Source organism: Marmota marmota, unplaced genomic scaffold, assembly GCF_001458135.2.
Source record: "Marmota marmota marmota unplaced genomic scaffold, marMar, whole genome shotgun sequence".
NCBI classification, from domain to species: domain Eukaryota; kingdom Metazoa; phylum Chordata; class Mammalia; order Rodentia; family Sciuridae; genus Marmota; species Marmota marmota.
In genome coordinates this window covers 2,760,083-2,768,407 of record NW_025999891.1, presented here as the reverse complement: position 1 = coordinate 2,768,407, position 8,325 = coordinate 2,760,083, and the positions used below count along the sequence as shown (strand labels likewise).

Below are 8,325 nucleotides of genomic sequence, written 5' to 3'. Positions count from 1 at the left end.
ATATATATATATATATATATATATATATATATATATATATATATATATTATTTTGACATAGTATATATTATATATATATATATATATATAAAAATATACAAATATATTTTAAAGACTATAAAATAAATATATAAACTTTGAATATTAGACTTTATTTCTTTTTTAATATTTATTTTTTAGTTATAGGTCGACACAATATCTTTATTTTATTTTTAGGTGGTGCTGAATGTCAAACCTAGGGCCTCATGCATGCTAGGCGAGTGCTCTATCTCTGAACCAAAACCCCAGCCCTAGACTTTATTTCTTAAAATGATTTTAGATTTACAGAAAATCTAAGAGGCCAGTACACAGAGTTCCCATGCACCCCACACCCATTTCCCCTCATCATTAATGTATCACCTTTCTATGGTACATTTGTTGCAATTAAGGAACCGACGGGAACACATCAATATTACTAACTGATGTCAATAGTGCATTCAGATTTCTTCACTCAGATGCCCATTTCTGTCCCGGGATCCCATCAACACATTGCACTTAGCCATCAGTCTCCCTAGCTCCTCTTGACTATGACAATTTTTCAGACTCCTTGTTTTGGTATTCTCATCTGTAAAGTGAGAGGTGATTGCTCTTTTTCTGCCTCTGATCAGCTTTGTCCTTCACTCCCCTCCGGGCTCGTGATGGTTTGGAGAGTGCTGGCCCCACTACTGGCATGTTCCTGATTTTCCTCATGATTACTCTGGTGCTATAGTTTGGATCCTCCAAGAGCTCATGTGTTAAAGGCTTGGTCCCCAGCTTGGTGGACTATTGGGAGGGGTCAAACCTTTAAGAGGTGAGGCCTAATAGAGGTCTTAGGTCATTGGGGGGTGTGCTCTAGAAGGGGACTGTGGGGCCCAAATGCCTTCCTCTCTCTTTTGCATCCTGGTCATGAGTCAAGCAGCTTTGCTCTGCCACATGTGCCAAGATGGACTGTCTCACTACAGACCCAAAGCAACAGGCTCCACCGACTATAAACTGAACTCTAAAATTTATACCAAGATATCACTTTTGTCTTTATAATCTTATTATCTGAGACATTTGTTATAGTGACAGAAAGCTAACACAACTAGGGTTATGGCTTTGGGGGAGGAAAGCCACATAGGTAAAGTGCCATTTCTATGCCACATATGAAGGGTACACACTATCAGCATGGTTTATCAGTGTTCGTGATGACCTTGAACTGGAGTTCTGTTTGTCAGTTTTCTCTACTGTAGAGTTACTCTTTCTCCTGCCCCTTCCCATACTGTACACTTTGGAAGGAAGTCACTAAGCACAACCCATACTGAAGGAGTAGGGAGTTACATTCCCTGCTTTGACCACAGAGCATCTGCAAAACTTTGAAATTCTTCTGTATTAGATATTTATCTCTTCTCCATTTATTTATTTATTCAATTATTTATATATGTCATGGTGGACTTATGGGTATTTAATATAAAGTTAATATAGCTGGGCATGGTAGAACACGCCTGTAATCCCAGAAACTTGGGAGGCTGAAGCAGGAGAATCACAAGTTCAAAGCCAGCGTCAGTAACTAATGAGGCCCTAAGCAACTTCGCAAGACCCTGTCTCAAAAAAAAAATCACCACCAACAACCACCACCAAGGAGGGGCATGCTGGGGATGTAACTCAGTGGTAAAGCATCTCTGGGTTAAAATCCCAGCACGCCCCCCCCAAATTTTTAATATAGCTTTGGGTTATAATTCAATATTACTTATTTGGTTGCTCAAATTGTTCTAAGATATTTAATTTCTTGTCCCTTGTCTTTGATTTTAGACATAGTAGTGTTATCAGGCCTCGTTCAATGGTGTGTATATTGCAGCATGGTTTTATTTTTTTTCACATTTCTATTTTTATTTTTTAAAAATATTTATTTTTTAGTTGTAGTTAGACACAATACCTTTATTTTTTAAAATTTATTTTTATGTGGTGCTGAGGATCGAACCCAGGGCCTCACACGTGCTAGGCGAGCGCTCTACCACTGAGCCACAACCTCAGCCCCTCTATTTTTTATTTTTAATGATAAAAATATTAAGATACAATGAAAATCAAAACATCATTCATAGGTAACAAGTCCTTGCATGAGCCATTTCTCTTATAGGTAAGAGGTTTTTGCTTTCCATGGGTACTGGCATGTTTTTCTCTTTCTTCCTCCCTCCCTCCCTTCCTCCCTTCCATCCTCCCTCCCTCCCTTCCTTCCTTTTGTACCGGGATTGAACTCAGGGGCACTCGACCACTGAGCCTCATCCCCAGCCCTATTTTGTATTTTATTTAGAGACAGGGTCTCACTGAGTTGCTTAGCGCCTTGCCATTGCTAAGGCTGGCTTTGGACTCCTGATCCTCCTGTCTCAGCCTCTCCAGCTGGGATTACAGGCGTGCACCACTGTGCCTGGCATTTTTTTTTTTCCTTTTTAACAACATTAACATATTTCTATTTAATTTCCCCAGTCATAACTTTCTGTTCTAATTTACATTTGTCTCATCTTGATTTTCTTTCTTATTTATATTTTATAACTTTTCTCAGTGTTTGTCATAATTTGTCTACAGGTCCTGTGTATACCAAAGCCAGGCATAGATACACATTCACAGAAACAACGGATGACTTCTAAGGATTACTGTAGCCCATGCACTGACTGCTTTGTTCCTATGTTTCAGGTTCTTTAGTTAGGACATTAAACAGAATTATACCCTACAAACTCTATTTCTCAGATTTAAAAAAAAATACAAACTGCAATATCTCCCTGTAATAATAATACCAGATCTATATAAGTCCCCAAAACCCCATAATAAAAAAGTCAGCTTTGTTAAATGCCCAATTCTCAAAATTATATGTCTAATATATACATTTATAATATAATATATATTTATTATATATTAATAAATATATATATTTATAAGATAATATATATATATATATTTTAATCATTAAAAGGCCTCCATCCTCATCCCACCCTCTCTCCAAACTGGGTATTATTCAAGCAGCTCAACAAAGTCTACCACATATCTAAATTCAGGGAAGACAGGAGGTCCCGTAGTGTGAAGTCCTCCTTCGCTAACTGATACTGGGTGGGAAGAATGGAAACAGCTAACACAAAAAATGGGAAAGAAATTGGAATGGGCAGCCTCACAAGAGACTTTTTTTTAATATTTATTTTTTCGTTGTACTTGGACACAAGACTTTTTTAAAAAAATTATTTATCTTTGTGTGGTGCTGAGGCTGGAACCCAGAGCCAAGCCTGTGCTAGGTGAGCGCTCTACCGCTGAGCCTTTACTGACTCACAAATATTTAGGGTGTCCACCAACTCCAAGAGAACAGACCAAACTGCACAGAGTGTCTCCACAGGGCTTCCTCTCCCTATGTCAGGTCCTCCTCTCAGGAATCCTTAGGAAGCCCAAACAGCTCCACAGTCCCAGCTGCCATTCTATTTGCTGTCAACAAATGCCAGCAGAGGTCTCTTGGGGTGCCAAACCACAGGGAAGGTTGGGCACTCACACTGCATTTTCCATAGTCTGTCTCCTGTCTCTACTTCAGTCATGTCAATAAAATGATCCTCCGATGGTAATGCCAGCAATTTCCCATCCGACTGAGGGTCCTTACAGGCCAATCCAGCCCGGAAAAGCACCCGCCCATACTAACTCATGCCCGCCCCAGAGGCTAACCAAAGCCTCTGCACTTCCTGCGGCAAAGGATTTCCCTATAAGGTCGAACTTGATACAGATGCAATTGGAAGGTTGGGTGTTGATAGACTGAACAGGCTTCAGTGCTGGGTAGCTGAGGATGTTGATACAAACATTGCCATTTGCCAAGGAAAACATGTTATTGTCATTGTTCCAGGAGATTTCGTTGACCTCAAGCTTGAACTGCTCGGCTGCTTTGGAACGGTGCTCTGGCATCCATAAAGATCACCACATCATCCTTGTTGCCTACAGCAACAAGGTCTGGCTATCCGGACTCCAGCAGATAGTAATCTCTCCCCTTTAGCGTTTCAGCGGCACTGCATTCTGTAGCCCTCACATCCCAGATGCTAGTGGTTTCACTGCCAGATAAAGTGACCAAGAGATCCAGGACTACTGGGATGCCAACAAAGCTGGTCCACTCTATCCTCATGTCCCCACGACCAACAGGTCCTTCTCCAGCAAGAAGACACTGGACGTCTTGTTTAAGGATCTGGGGACTCAGAGACGCCGGTCACAGCTCCAGGCCACCAAGTGCACCTTGGCACTGTGCACCAGAAACTCGCTCGTCTTGTTGTGGTCCCCCAAACATCTCCAGCATCAGGAGCACATAGCCACTGCTCCCAGAGCACCAGGGAGGCGGCCATCGCATCTGCGCCACTCTGGTCTAGCGCCGAGGACCCCAAGGCTGCCTCAGGCAATGCCATGCCGAGGTTTCAGAGGGTTAACCTGCCTCCAGCCTGGGCGCAATTCGTCCTGGCGCCGCCTTACGCATGCGCTTCTGCAGCATGGTTTTAAATATCAAATATTGGAAATAACCTATATGCCCATCAATTGGGAAATGACTAAATGAGCTTTGAAAGCATCATTGTGTGGAATACTGCACAGCCCCCTTGGTGCCCCCTTTACTTTCTGTCAATGAAGTGGACCTTGAAGTACTTACATGGAGAATATGGTGGTTAAGGTTAACAGGCTCAGGAGGAATCAGCTGAGTTCAAATTCTGATACTCTGGCCTTTGGCAACTTACCTAACCTCTCTGAGCCTCAGTTGCCTTATCCCTAAAATGTTGAGTACCAGGGAATCTGTCTCACAGGATTGTTGTGAGGATTAAATAATGCATTCAAGCACTGAGAAGCATGAAAGTCACATGGTAAATGTCAGTAACTGTGAAATATTATTGGCATTGTTATGGAAAGATCTCCAAGAGATTGTTTTGGGTGAAATAGGCAAGTCACAGAAAAATGCATAAAGCCTATCACCATGTGTATTCAAGATGTGTGATGAAATCCAGCTTTTCCTGTGTGGCAGGGTTTATGGAAGGACTTTGTCTACCTGTGCTTCTGGAAGAAATAACTCTACTTAGAACTCTTTTCCCCAAGAACTGTGAGTAGTGAGGGAATAGTGATAAAAATAGAAGATATTAGGTTCTTACCACTAGCCAAACCCTTAAGGCCTGGAGAACTTAAGTTTAGAGTTACCTAGTGAGCAGGCGAGGCAGCATGGGAACACAGAGACACAGGCCTCCCATAATCCTTACTCAGATTCACCAATTTTAAACATTTATTCCCATTTGCATTGTCTTCCCTACCCCCCAGACTGGGGATTGAACCAGGACCTAAAAAGTTGCTAGGCAAGTGCTGTACTACTGAAACACACCCCCAACTCTTTCTCGAGACAGGGTCTCACTAAATTGCCAAGGCTGGCCTCAAACTTGCTGGCCTCCTGCCTCAGCCTCCTGAATAGCTGGGATTATGAATGTGCACCACCATGCCCAGCTAAATTATTTTTGTTCTTTTTTGAACAATATGAAAGTTATAGACATGATGCTCTTTCCTCCTGAAGACTTCAGTGCATATTTCCTAAAAACAAAGACATTCTCTTACATAATCTGTATAAAGCGTCAAGACAATACAATAATCTATGGTTCATTTTCAAATTTAATCAGTTGCTCCAATAATATCCTCAATAGGCTTATATTTTTCTCTTTGGGTCCAGCATCCTGTACAGGCTCATGCTTTGCATTTGGTTGTCATGTGCCTTTTGTCTCTTTTAGTTGGAAACAGTCTTTGTCAGCCTTTCTTTGCGTTTACCACAAACATCCCTGCTCTGCTTCACTGCTGTGACACGGAGTTTATTCAGGAAGTGCTACCAAAATTTCCAAAGCAATGACTATTCCAGGCATGCACATCAAAATGAATCCCTACAGAGAGTCAGAAAACTTTTCCCCAAATGCTTGAGATCAAGGCAAATGGATATTATTAAAGATATCAAAACCACTGAAGAGCCAGGTGCTGGGTGGTACCCACCTGTAATCCCAGCAGTTCAGGAGGCTGAGGCAGGAGGATTGAAAGTTCACAGCCAGCCTCAGCAACAGCAAGGTGCTAAGTAATTCACTGAGACCCTGTCTCTAAATTTTCATGGTTTAGCCCTTGTTCCCTCCCGACCTGCAGGAGAGATGGGGAGAGCACGCCCTGACCAGGACAAACCAAGAAAGGAGAGGGCCGACTGACCGCCCGGGCCGAGGGAGGACAATCAGACGCGTCAGGGAGACCACTCAAAGCAGGAGCTCGTTTAATGAGAAAACACACACAGCTAATATAATGTACAGGAGCCAATTAGGATAAAGATCAGCAGGGTGGGGAGAGTTCACGTGTACACCCATCCTACAGGCAGTAATGGGTGTCACGAGCTATCCATGAGGGTGGAAGGGTTCTGAACCTATCCTAGAGGTGGTCCAATTTTTTGGCAACACCTTCTGCTGATCACCAGGCACCATCTTGGCCACATGTGTGGCCCCAAGACCGGGAAGCAGGTAGCAGCCAGCAAGTTGGGTTTCCTCTTTTCTGGTGCAACATGCCCCACATGTTACATCATGCCCTATATCTCCCCCCTTTTGTTTTATTAGCAGGTGTTTGCCTTACTTGAGAGTGTGCCTGTCTTAGATTGTCCCCCTCTGGGGATCTTATCCGTCATTGACTACCACTCTCACTCTTGGGGCAATCCCACCTGCAGGGCCCACAGGCCCAATGGGAAGCCTCAAGGAAGGGAGATGGCTATTGCCTACGAAGGAAACCTTTCTGCTCCCGGCTTACACCTGCACATCCTGGTAGGGGCCGTGGCCAATCTCATAGGGTTCCCAGTCAGTATCTTGTAAGACAGCATATTGCTGCCGGACCACCATCAGTTAAACAGCTCTGGCTCAATCCTTGAGAAACTGGAGGAGCCTGTTGATTACACAAGGTTCAAATGTAAATACAAGAATTATAGTAACCAAGGGGCCTACAAAGGGGAGAAGGTAAGGAAGCCACCCATTTAACCCAGTCCATAGGAAGCTCGATTGCAGCTCATTTCGTCGATTTTCAAGGTCTTCTTGTAGTCTTTTGATCTTGTCTTGGACAATACCAGAGCGATTACCGTAGAAACAGCACTCCTCCTGTAGGAACAGACATAGTCCTCCTTCTCGGGCGGTAAGCAGGTCCAGACCACGATGGTTTTGGAGGACTACTGCAGCCAAGGAATTGAGTTGAGATTTCAGGTCCAAGATAGTGCTGGCAACATGGTGCATATCATCTATCATCTGCTGAGAAAGCTTATTGTACATCTGTAAAGAAATACCGAGGCCAGCAAGTCCAATGCCCATCCCCGTGGCCACCCCCAGACCCAACAGCAAAGGAACATCATGAATGGCTCTTCAACAGCAGGTATGGGCAGGGACTGGTTATTGGGAGGACTCCAATGTCAGGAAGGAGGAGGACCACAATGCAGATCCCACTCCAATTACCTGGTAGGACACTCTATGCCATGTACCCACAGAAGGAGGCAGTACCATTAGGAGGACAAAGCATACCACCTACTGATCCCTCAAAAAACCTATTGCCTCCACACCAGAAAGGATTCAACGTCCCCACATCTTGAGTGCCATTTCTAGTGAGACAGATGACGTTAGGCATGGTCACCAAGGGCAAAAAGACTTCTGAGTGGGGTGGGAGTATAGGGCATCTACTAGGAAGAGGTGAGGTTATATTCCACCAAATGGGAATGGCAGTAGCCTTTAATGGTCCATTCTTTCCTGGGGGGGGGGGCATATAAGGACCAACAAATTGGCTTACCACCACTTCCAGGACACTGATACCCACAATGGGACCCCTCAGAGTGGCCCATCCAGTAAGTTACACCCCTGTGAGTACATTTAGATGCTGATTTATAACAAGCAGTGTGGACCATGCCTGAATGGAATATCGTGCACGGGCATGTGGGTGGGGGGTAGCCTTGGGGCTTAGAAGGAAGAATCACTGGTTTGGGCCAGCAGATGCTGTAGTCAAGAGCAACGAGGCGACCTGAGCCAGCTTCACAGGCTTCAAGATTGCTGATTACATATGCCCCCCCATAAGCCATTACCACAATCATATTTGGTCCCGTAGCATCGACTATTGAGAAGGGCCTTAGTGACACACTGCCTGCAGGGGGAGCCAAGGATATGGCATCAAAGCATGCCTCCCCAAGCACGTCTCCTCCAACAAACATGAATTCCATGAGGGAGACAATGAGGAGTCTGGTCACAACCAGGCAAAGCGTCCAGAATGGTCTTTTCATTACAAATGAAAAAATAAAGAATC

At 44.0% G+C, this 8,325-nt stretch overlaps 1 pseudogene; it reads right to left on the bottom strand.

Annotated features, from left to right (window-relative positions):
- Window positions 1-3,455: 3,455 nt before the first annotated feature.
- Window positions 3,456-4,415, bottom strand: LOC107155144 (annotated as a pseudogene).
- Window positions 4,416-8,325: the final 3,910 nt, after the last annotated feature.